Source organism: Giraffa tippelskirchi, chromosome 14 (genome assembly GCF_054371585.1).
Source record: "Giraffa tippelskirchi isolate mGirTip1 chromosome 14, T2T-mGirTip1v1.2.pri, whole genome shotgun sequence".
NCBI lineage: Eukaryota > Metazoa > Chordata > Mammalia > Artiodactyla > Giraffidae > Giraffa > Giraffa tippelskirchi.
The window spans coordinates 44668449-44680583 of NC_137288.1; the positions used below are offsets into that span (position 1 = coordinate 44668449).

The 12135-nt window shown below is 41.1% G+C and overlaps 1 long non-coding RNA gene across 5 annotated transcripts in view; it reads right to left on the reverse strand.

Annotated features, from left to right (window-relative positions):
* Positions 1-11838, reverse strand: part of LOC145534889 (uncharacterized) — a 78616-nt gene extending 66778 nt beyond the window's left edge. Inside the window, exons 1-5 of one of the 5 annotated variants that reach the window (XR_014075041.1) lie at positions 11549-11812; positions 9399-9517; positions 6681-6727; positions 5542-5669; positions 4026-4197 (exon numbers count right to left, since the gene is read on the reverse strand). This is a non-coding gene — a long non-coding RNA (uncharacterized LOC145534889). Of the gene's footprint in view, positions 1-4025; positions 4198-5541; positions 5670-6680; positions 6728-9398; positions 9518-11548 lie in introns of those variants that run through there. The other 4 variants (XR_014075042.1, XR_014075043.1, XR_014075044.1 and 1 more) reach the window with 4 other exon arrangements.
* Positions 11839-12135: the final 297 nt, after the last annotated feature.

The window sequence follows — 12135 nt, forward strand, 5'->3', positions numbered from 1 at the left end:
TACATTTAAGGCATCCAGTACTGTCGTCAGGTAGATAACCACCAACTAGTAGATAATGGCTGGGCCAAGGTCATTTGACCTTGGTTCCTTTCTATTGTTCCCAAGTGCACAAATTAAAAAAAAAATAAAAGTGGGCCTTTCAGCCTCCTTAAATCAAGGCTGACTGCGTGATTATCACATGAGAAACTCACAGATCCTAATCTCCTGCTCTTACCTGGTTTAGAACCAAAGAGACACATTTCATTTTCTTCCCCAGATCAAATAAAGAGGGAGTCTGGCAATAGCGATAAACCCCAGAGATCAGCTAAATTATGTCCCAACTTGACATTTATATGAGCACATGCCTCTCCATCTCCGGAGGCGATTAGATTAAGTGTGTTTTAGCATGCACTTCATGCACACATGTCCCAAAAGATTCAGGGTTGGGGTGTATTGTGAATAATATCATTGCTTTCATTCAGATGTTGTGTCTTGCCAATATGCTGCCTAAAACATTACTTAGGAGGGAGAAATGCATTTCAACAAAGCGTACACAAAGCCTCTTACATTTCAGGATTAAGGTTCACACCCGCCCCATTCAGACCGTGAGCAAATATTTCTACCGTTGGGATATGTGATCATGGTTTCTTATCTGGGCATCACCCCACATGGCATACTCGATCTCCAGAGACTGAAATCATTTTGCTCAGAGATTTTTATTTACTTCATTAACTCCAGAAACCCCAGGAGATGCCCTGAGACAGTACACTGGAATGCAGGCTGACGGCTGGAGTCTCCTGGGTGTACAGAGAGTGGTGAAAGGCCCTTCCCTCCATAAAATTCAGCGTTAGAGCTGAAATGCCACAACACCAACAACAAGCCAAAACCTACCTCTTTGTCCTGGTACAAGCTAAGATCACACTGATATCACCAGGGGATACTACATTGGCTATGCAGAAATCTATTCTTAAAAAGAGAATGACCAGAAACATGGGATTTTAGATTTCAGATCAATAGTTTTGGAATAAGTATAAATTACTTATCAAAATGCACAATTTATCGGCATGTAAAAGGAAAAAAATATGATAGTCTCTTTTTTTTAAGAAATTATTAAATTATTCCAATTCAAAAGACATGTTTGGGTCTTGGTAAAAAAAAAAATCTAGGTAGCACTTTAATGTTACAAATTTTTAAATTACATTGTCTGTAACTGGTCAAATAAAACTTAAATTCTTTTCCAATGGTAGAAATTTATGTTGTTTCTCATCCTGGGTTTCTCTTTAGCTCTTTATGTATTATTTAATCTATAAATATTATGCCCATTCTTCCTCTGTTTAGCTCCTATTGCAAAAATTCTGTATAGCTGTCACTGTGTCAGACCCTACCTCAGAACATGTGGCTCAAGTTTAGTGTCCAAAAATAACTACAAGTGTGTAAAAAATGCAAAACACAAAATACTTTGGAAAGAGAAGTTCCTTGTTATGGCCAAACTCCCAATATCCTATTAATATAGAACTGTCAGGCACTGTGGAGACTCTATTCATCTTCTTCCTTTGCCTGTATTTACCCTCTCCTCAATCCACAAAGGATTTCAGGCAACTTACGGAATTATATACATCACAAAAGAATGAAATAGATGAGGGAGTCAGGACAAAGGTAATTGAGGACAGGAAGCTAGTAAAAGCCAGAGGTAAGCCCGAAGGCAGATGTGCACAGCATCGGGACCCTGCCTGGTTGTAAGAGGTGAGTCCAGAGTGTGACTACAAGCTTTCTGGAGATCAAAATGATGACAGAAGGACCAGCAGTTGTGAGACGGACAGCAAACTGTTCGAGAACAGCCCTATTGGATGTCAAGTCCTGAGAGCAATCCCTCTCGAGATGTCTTCCTAGGAGGGTGTATCAGAACCTCAATGGCACCTGAATTTATTTTTTTCATCCTCTTAACCTTTATCAAGGCAATGCTTTATTGTTGTTGTTCAGTCGCTCAGTTGTGTCCAACTCTTTGCGACCCCATGAACTGCAGCACACCAGGCTTCCCTGTCCTTCACCATCACCCACAGTTTGCTCAAACTCATATCCACTGAATGGGTAATGCCATCAAACCATCTCATCCTCAGGCAGTGCCTAAGCCTCCCCAAAGCAGCACATGGATGTTTCTCACTGTTAAGGATAATCACTAGGAAGGAGAACTTGAAGATATCATCCAGTGACTTACAGCTCTGCAGACAGTTTTCCTTCTTAGTGCTTTTCTCTTACAGTTTTATTACCTGCCTTTTAGTCTCTTTTCTGAAGTCTGCTCCCTAACTCTCCCTTTGTATAGATAAGCACACAACCACCCTAGAGACCCACTCCTTGAAATTTGTATATGTATACACTCTCAGCACATCAGCACACAATCAATAAACTTTTACATTAACCAGAACTCACAAGACTGTAAAAATACATTCTGCTTTAAAACCAACCCTATCAATTTCCATGAAAATAGTGGAAAGTCTGGATTGTTTTTAATTATAACTTCCTATAATTCCTCTGTCCATGGGGTTCTCCAGGCCAGAATACTGGAGTCGGTTGCCATGCCCTGCTCCAGGGGATCCTCTCAACCCAGGGATCAAACCCAGATCTCCTGCACTGCAGGCAGATTCTTTACCACTGAGCCACCAGGGAAGCCCATAATACATGTATCTTACCTAAAATAATTTGCCCTTAATAAAACCAGTTTTTTGGAGGGGAGGAGTAGGGGACAGAAAAACAGGCAGTAGAGAGTCATAATGAATATTACATGCTCTTATAAAGAATGCCTTCAAAGCAGAGAAGACTTGCCAGCATTACTGAGTAATGATCTTTGAACACAGCATTAAAGTCATAGCATGAAGGAAGGGAGATAAAATATTTAATGACATTTTAATATTCCCAGTCTTGCAAAAAGCTAAGAACTGGTCACAGTTTATCAGTGGCTGTACATTTTAATATCATTAGACAACAATTTTTTCCAATCAGAGTAATAGAGTTACCAAATCCTGGGGTGGTAGAAAGAAGGGGAAATAAAGTGGACTATATAAGCTGCTTGGAAGTACCGTCTTTTCCAATTGACTTTTAATAGGAATGTGGAAACTGGGCTCGACAATCAATTGGCTCACTTGCCTAACAGCTTGGCCAGAGCCTCAATAAATACTGAGGATGTTTCTACAAAATAACCTTGGACTAACCGTATTCAGGACAAATCCCCCAAAACCCCATTCACTTTCCAGGACACAAGCACAGTCAGAAGTCATTTTGGGCTCTACTATGTCATTGCACCCAAATCTTCCAGTCCTTCCTTATGATTTAATTCAAGGAATCTAAAGTGTCACACCAAACAGTTGTTTCATGAAGGTGGTGTGGAGGAGTAGGTAAGGCAAGAAACCTGTTGGGTCATGAGCAGAAAAACAGGCGGGAGTGAAGAAACAGTGGTGGGGGAAAAGCAGACAGCAGAACAATAACTTACTGAGAATCACCACTTGGCCTGGGTTCCCACTGTCTTTTCCTCTCCTCCACTCTACCATTCCTTCCTAACAGCAATGGTCTTACTCTTTTCTTGTCACAAAAATCTGAGAGAGAAATCAGAAGCTACTTCAAGCCAAGGGCTCTTCCTCCTAATGCAAAAGAGTAGATTTAAAAATTTAAAAAGGATAAGAAGTATATTAGTCACCTTGAAAGTGAAAGTCACTCAGTCGTGTCTGACTCTTTACAACCCCATGGACTGTGTAGTCCATGGAATTCTCCAGGCCAGAATACTGGAATGGGTAGCCTTTCCCTTCTCCAGGGGATCTTCCCAACCCAGGGATTGAACCCAGGTCTCCCACATTGCAGGCAGATTCTTTACCAGCTGAGCCACAAGGGAAGCCCAAGAATATAAGTGGGTAGCCTATCCCTTCTCCGGTGGATCTTCCTGACCCAGGAATCGAACCAGAGTCTCCTGCATTGCAGGCAGATTCTTTACCAACTGGGCTATCAGGGAAGCCCATTAGTCGGCTTGAGCTGCCATAATAAAAGAGCAAAAACAGGGAGAGGCTTAAATAACAGATTTATTTTCTCACAATTCTGGAGGCTTGAAATCTGAATTCAAGGTGTAGGCAGGCTGCAGGGCTGGTTCTTCTGAGGCCTCTCTCCTTGGTCTACAGGTGGAAGTCTTCTCTTCCCTGTGTCTTCACATGGTCTTTCCTTTGTGTGTGTCGGGTCCTAATCTCTCAATATAAGGACATCAGTCATGATGGCGGATTAGACTATTCCTCGTTTTCACTTAATCACCCCTTTAAAAGCCCTACTTCCAAATACAGGCATATTCTCACATGCTGGAAATGAGCACTTCAATACATAAATTTGATGGATGGGGAGGGGCACAATTCAGTCTACAACACAGAAATATATTTGGGGGGATTGAGAGAGAGGTGAAGTGGGCCCTGCAGGCAGCCCAGATCCTGGGAGATGATGAGACCCGGAAGTGGTCTCTCTGGGATACGTAGGAAGAACAGACTAAGCTCCGGGGTCTGTCAGCCTCAGCCAAGACTCCTCTGCTCTAAGCACCACCTTCAACTAACAGATACTCCCAGTCTAAGAGCTTCTGTGGACAGAGGAGCAGACTGGTGGCCAACGACCAGATGGTCTTCCCTGATGCTCAGGCTCTAAGTCCCAAATCCCTTGCATAATCCAGGCTAGGAACCCTTAGAGAGCGTTAGTAATGACCGATACTGAATTTCCAGACAGCCCTGTGGAACAAGAGCTTGGCAACAGATTAATATTAAAGTAAAAAAAACAGAATGTGACATCTCTTGCTGTTTACGAACAACCTGCTTGAATTCAGTCAGGATGTATACAGAGCTTGGGAAAGAATAAAAACAGAAACCTAGTCCACATGTATACATTAAGCCAACCAAGGTATCAAAAATGCACAGAAGCAGAACAGAGCTCGGACTAAGAGGTTTTAGGGTTAAAAGGAATTCATTTGGACCTAAGAGGCAAGGGTAAGTCATGTTTCCTGACCTACTCCAATACACTGATCTCCTCCATAAGTAATAATAATAGCTAATGGGTGCTAAGAACTAACACATGTTCAGCCTTCTCACCCCACCCAGTCCTGCCAGCACTCTCATTTAAATTTAAATACTTCCTGGGCTTCCCTGGTGGTTGAGTGATTGACCATCTGCCTTCCAATGCAGGAGATGCAGGTTGGAACCCTGGTCTGGGAACTAAGATCCTACATGCCACAGGGCAACTAAGCCCTGCGTGCTGCAATGAAGATACCGTGTGCCCACACTAAGACCTGATGCAGCCAAATAAATAATAAAAATAGGGTAAAATTTAAATCCTTCCTGATATTTTAGTATTATGTGTGATTTTACCTATCTTTTATTTACACAGTCCTCCTACTTAAATGGTAAACTTCATGACAGCAAGATCTCTGTTTTCTACTTCCTTTGGACCACCCACGGTACCGGAGAAATTTTGCTCAGTTATTATAATTATGGGTCACAGCTGTAATGACTGAAAATTTTCTTTCCTCCCTCCATAAGCATTAAAAAGTACCTTTATGTCCCTTTGTACTCTTGAGACGGAATGGGGACATTGGATAAAATCTGCCTATTTTTTCATTAACAGAGCTTGAGTGTTTTCGGAAAATTCTTCTTGCAGGTAGCGAAGTTCTAGAAAGACCACTGGGAGGAAAAAGAGAGGTCCAGCATCAAGAAAGGGAAAAGATAGCAGAGAGACAAATTTGGAGGAAAAAGGATGAGGACGTGCTGAATTCAGTGGGGGGTGATATTAGCTCTTGAAAGTCCTATGAACCCAATGCCCATCTCCCAACCTAAACATATGTCTTTTCTAAGCCTGGAGTTCTGAACAAATTTTTGCTAAGTCACTTCAGTCGTGTCCAACTCTTTGAGACTCCATGGACTCTACCCCACCAGGCTTCTTTGTCCATGGAATTCTCCAGGCAAGAATACTGGAATGAGTTGCCATTTCCTCCTTCAGGGGATCTTCCTGACCCAGGGAACAAACATAGGTCTCCTGCATTGCAGGCAGATTCTCCACCACTGAGCCACTGCCCTCTGAACCAATTACGAAACACAACAAGAGTCAAGAAAACAGGAGATTAAAATGTCCCTTTATCTCAATTAAGATTGGTATTTATAGAACATCGTGTGCACCATAGGCAAGTGGACTTTCTAACATGGAGACACTGAATTAGCCTACCCTCTGTACCCCAGGAGGACTGAGTGCCCTCCAGCTCACCTCTCATAGGCACCATGCCTTTGCCACTAAGCTTCCTGCAGGGTAAGAGCATTCAGGAGCACACGCTCTCCGAGAGCAGCGCAGGAGAGAGTCCAGCAGCGGCTATTGATAATTAGGCAATTACTACAGGCAGAGTCTTTATCTTGGATCCATAAATGTGCTCCCCAAAGGTCCCAACAAAAATCATGTGCCAAACTTTGTGTGCTTTGTGTGTCTGTGCATTTTTCTGGGGAGAGATTTATAGCTCTCATAAAATCCAACTGCCCAGTATTAGGAGCCAAGGAAACAGATGACTGAGTGGAGACAGGTCAAGGTCGTTTAGTCCTCATAAGAGCAAGGATGTAGTTAGTTATAGGTCTTGGGGGTCCAAGCGGGGTAGGGCAAGAGCTAAACCAGCAAGGCAACTCTTCCATTAGTGTTTAACCAGTCAGTACCTGGGAGACACTCTGAGGGCTCAGCTGAGACACTCTGAGGATCTTTCCTGGAAAAGAATGGGAGAAACGAGAGCGAGGATGAGAGAGCTGGAAAGCCAGAACCGCCATCCATTCATTTCACAAATATTCAATAAGTGCCTGCTATGTTCCAGGTATGCTGCTAGGTCCTACGGGAAAAAAAAGGTGAAGAGAATCTGTGTTTAGAAAATGAGAGACTAAAACTTGAGATCTCTTGGGTAAGGACAGTTCTCTCACTACCTGAGTTCAGTTTGCTCAATTACTTCATTCTTCAGTCACAATGCTCACGTTTAAGGGGCAAAAAAGGAGAAAGAAAGCAAGCAAAACCATACAAGGTAAATTAATCCACCAAGCTGCCAAGATCAGTCTCTTATTCACTCATTCGAGTCATGGGGAAAAAAAGAAAAAAATCAGGATGACAACAAAAACAGAGAGAAAATGAATATGTTGAAACTTTCCCTTTCAACTTTGAGCTGACATTGTGCTGAGACTCTTTCTGGCTGTTCTGTCTGGCCGTGTCAAGGAGTGACCATGATTTATGGTGCCACCTCCACAATTTCAATGTTCTTGATCCCCCACCGGAAGCAGTGACAAGTAAGGTTAACTGCTGTGTAAAGAGACAGCTTGAGTAATGCTTCATACACAGATCTGGTGCTGATCTACGGCACCAGGCGGGGGAAGCAGGGATGTTAGCCATTGGCTAAATTCCTTCCAAAGGGCAACCTCCCCAAATGCCCTAACACCTCTTAGAACAATCCATGCTTGTATGAAAGGCACCCTGCATTGTATTAGAAACTGTTTCCTTGTCCTTGTTCCCTCACAAACATGCAAAAAGCTCACTCTACTCACATCTGCACTTTGTATTATCAGTAACAGCTCACACGATGTGTCTGTGTACCATGCCAGCCCTGTCTACCTGCCGTATAATCATTACTTCAGTTCATCTTCTTGCTGTCATACCCTATGATCATCCCCATATACAGACAAGCGGAATGAGGCACCAAAGGTTAAACAGTTCATCAAGAAGCAGGAAGCAAAGCCAGGATTTGAGCCCAGGAAGCCTAACTGCACACCCTGCTGTGCTGCTCTGTTAGACCATTCATCTTCATTTATCTCAGCCAACTTAGTTCAACGTATTTTCTCTTTAACCACCTTGTATGCATTTATACAAGCTTACACCACTGAATAAAATAGGGTGAGTATCATCACAGAAAATATTTTTTTCAGTCTTCCATAGTCACAACTTGCTTGATGAACAGGGTTGGAAGTTTCTTTGTCTGTAAATATTTCAATGATGCTAATCACTTTTTCATACATTTACATCTCATTCCCCTGAATAAAGGAGAAAGAGGAAACAGCGACCAACTTGACTGAACACCTACTTCATTCTAAACAGTGTGTCAAAATAAATAAATAAATAAATAAATTTAAAAAATTTAAAAAAAGAGTGTGTCAGGTGCATTCAGCCTCACAGTGATGCTCTGAGTTAAATATGATTGTTGTTTAGTCGTTAAGTTGTGTCTGACTTTTTTGTGACCCCACAGACTGTAGCCTGCCAGGTTCTTCTGTCCATGGGATTTCCCAGGCAAGAATACTAGAGTGGGTTGCCATTTATTTCTGCAGGGGATCTTCCTGACCCAGGGATCAAATCCACATCTCCTGCATAGGCAGATAGATTCTTCACCACTGAGCCACTCAGGAAGTCCTTAAATATGATTATCCTGTTATAAATTGAGAAATGGAAGCTCAAGAAAGCTACGGACATTTCTGTGTCTAACTATATGGGAGATAGAAATGGGCTCAAGGGCCTCTGTAATTCCAGCTTGCCAGGGCTGGACACATGCTGTGTAGGTCTTGGTAGCTCAGCGCCTTCCATCCTGTTAGTCACACGGATGAGGGCTAATTGAAGAGGAAAGAGGAAGGCAGGAAGAGACCGAGAAGCAGAGTGACAGTCAGCTTCCAAGTTCAAATGTTCCCGAAACACTGAAGAAACGGCTTCTCCGCACCCCAGATTTCCTCAAGGTCTCTCTAAACTCTTGTCAAAGACTTTAGATTATAGTTATCTGGGTGGCAACCTTGAGATGTTACACTCAGTTTCTTCTCTGGCAAGATGCCAAACTCCCTCTATCTGCTGGCAACGGCACAGCACCTGTGTGAGGTCTCCTGCTTTCCAAAAATGCCTGAGGACAAGGTCAAGGACATGCTGCTAAGGAGATCTCGTCCCCCACAGCTACGCAGCCCGGAGAGACTGGGTTCCTGAATACGGAGATTGGGGTGTAGCCTCCCTCCTCTTGTCACATAAATACCATCTTAATCTTATTTCCTCAACCCCTTCCCGTCACTAAAGAGTTCTTAAAGTCAATTCAAATCTCACTTTAAACTCTTTTTCGCCTACAGGAAAAAAAAAAAAAAAAAGAACTGTTGTTGTTTTTGTCTAAATGGAAGTACTGTGCTGTGACTGGGTTTGTAACAGCAGTGTGTCAAAATGCCAAAAAAGTGTGTCAAAAATAACATTTAAAAAAAACTCAGGGGAGACGTGTTATAGTCCTAAATGAGCATCTTTATTTCTCTGTGTTGAAATTTGTTAGTCTCCTCTCAAGGGTCTTAATAAACCTCAAAGAAACACACAACACTTAATGAACACAATTTAAAGGCCAATTCAGCCCTTGATACCCCCATTACTGTCAAAACATCTCTCACTTGTATTTGTGAGTTCTTCTCTTCCAAGTCTTTCTATTCAGTTTCTTCCTCAACGGACACTTGTTTTCCCGACATCTTTAACCTCAAATGTATATGCATGTTGCCATGAAGTTAGTCAACTAAAAAGAATTAATTTCAATTTATTTTCTTTGTCGTTGTTGAGGAAAACATCACAAAGTATTTCTTGACACGTTACAAATGACAGTCAAATTCAAGGCAATCCCACACTGCCCAGCGTTTGTATATTTAATTTAATGGGCTTTCAAATAATATTCAAGCATATCTATAAGGAATAGACTCTCCCATGATCTGGCTGAGATAAGACAAAAATATTAAAATTTCAGAAGCTACTCAGAGAATTCAAAGGATTATAGTGTCTTTTTGCATATCTTGAAGAGAAAATATTTATTTCTATCAAAACACAAGGTGAAGATTTGATCTAATGTCAGGAAGCTCCTTGAATTTCCTGCTTCCTCCACCTCATGGTCATCTATTGCTTGTTGACTACTCAGCCTCCCCATTGTAGAGCAATCGCAAGTCAAATAAAAATAAAAATGCCCTCATTTCCTGGGCAAACTGACTGGAAAACAGTTAGATCTATGACATAGCAGGACTGTATTGTTTTGCACAAACTGCTCTGATACTAGGAAGTAAAGGGTGTCTCTTCTTAGTTTAAGAACAGTAAACGATGATGCACACCCAGAGCCGCTGGTTGTCATTTTTGCTGTGATGCGGAGCATGTCTTTCTAAGCAGAAGTTGAAAAAGGTAACCAAGAGCCAAGAAATGAAAAAATATTGATAACAGCATTTGGATCCTTAGATCCAGCAGTACCTGACGTCAGCACCACTCTCTTAGATTTCCAAGTTACATGAGCTAATCATTTCTTTTTGTGCTTATATTTGTTGCATTTTGCTTCTCAGTTCAGTTCAGTCACTCAGTCATGTCCAATTCTTTGCGACCTCATGGACTGCAGCACATCAGGCTTCCCTGTCCATCACCAAATCCCGGAGCTTGCTCACACTCATGTCCATCAAGTCGGTGATGCCATCCAACCATCTCATCCTCTCTCGTCCCCTTCTCCTCCTGCCTTCAATCTTTCCCACCATCAGGGTCTTTTCCAATGAGTCAGTTCTTCACATCAGGTGGCCAAAGTATTGAGTTTAAATTTCAGCATCAATCCTTCCAATGAATATTCAGGACTGATTTCCTTAGGATGGACTGGTTTGATCTCCTGCAGCCCAAGGGACTCTCAAGAGTCTTCTCCAACACCACAGTTCAAAAGCATCAATTCATCAGTGCTCAGAATTGATGTTTTTTGCTTCTTTGCATTTCTGAATAATATACGTGATTCTTCCCATAGGTACCCAAAACAACATTTCATAAGCCACAGGCATCATGGTTCAATGTGGGTGGGTTTTGAACTGTTCTTTTGTTTTAGATTTGTAACTTTTCTTTTGCTATAGTTTTGTTAAAGGAAAAGCAGCAATGTGAGGTTAAATTCTTGGTGACTGGGAGACTTTGGGATGGAGACTTGACCTGACGTGATTTGTATAAATTTTGAATTTCTATCTTACACATATTTGTATTACATACTTAACATAATTAAAGCAATTTAGTTATTAAACTATTTAAATGATAAAAAAGCATAACCATACTTTAATACAGTAAGATTATTTCTAAGACTCTTTTTAAAAAATAATCAGAAACACAGACCAAAGTACATGCACGAAGATATTCATGACAGGGGTTTCTGTTTGTTTTACTTTAAAAATTAGGAAATGGCAATAATCTAATCAATATTAAGGGAACAGTTAAGAAAATATTAAATTCATAAAATAAACTACTATGCAACCATTAAAAATGATTTTAACATGAGATTGTGCTTATACGATATGATTTAGTGAAAAAAGCTATTTTTTCTATATACTGTATAATTTTTTATACACTGTGATCTGAACAAGTAAAAACACATGGAAAACATACTAAAATGTTAATAATTATCTCTTAGTAATGAGTTTATAAGTAATCCTTTTTTCCTTTGTCCTTTTTCATAGTTACTGATTTTTCCAAAATACAAATATATTTTTGTTCTAGTAATCACTAAAATGTTTAACAAAAATTAAAATTTGTGTGTTCTTAGCCACCTTACTTAGTAACAATGGACTCAGAAACATGCCCTCTGGGACTTCATCTTACACTGCGTGGAACATTGTTTTCTGCTTTTTAGCAGGATTCACCAGAAATGATTTCATTTTATGCCTGCACTCACTGCCCAAGAGATCAGTGCCCATCTTTTCATCGTTATGCCTTCTTCATGAGACTGGGGTCCAGCAGCGTGAGTTTCTGAGGTCAGCCTGCTTGGAAGTACATACCGATTCCATCATTTCCTACTTAATTGCCCTGTGCCTCCATCGGGATGCAAGAGATACACCATGTAAGGTTGCCATGGGAATTAAATGAGATAATTCACATACCTCACAATGCCTGGCACATGGTCAATCCTTAATAAATATTAGGTATTTTGCACAAGAGAAATTTTCTTTTCTAGATTGTGACTTCAAAACACGAAGATAAATTCTCCTAATAATACCCAGTTCTGTACCTACTTATCTGTTTTCATTATTTCCCAACAGTTAGAGTTTCTGTCACATGGGTTTTCTTTCCTACTCTCTTTGCATTCATTCCCCAGTGACTCTGTTGCCTTTGAATCCCACATCAGCAGGAAACCTCAGACTC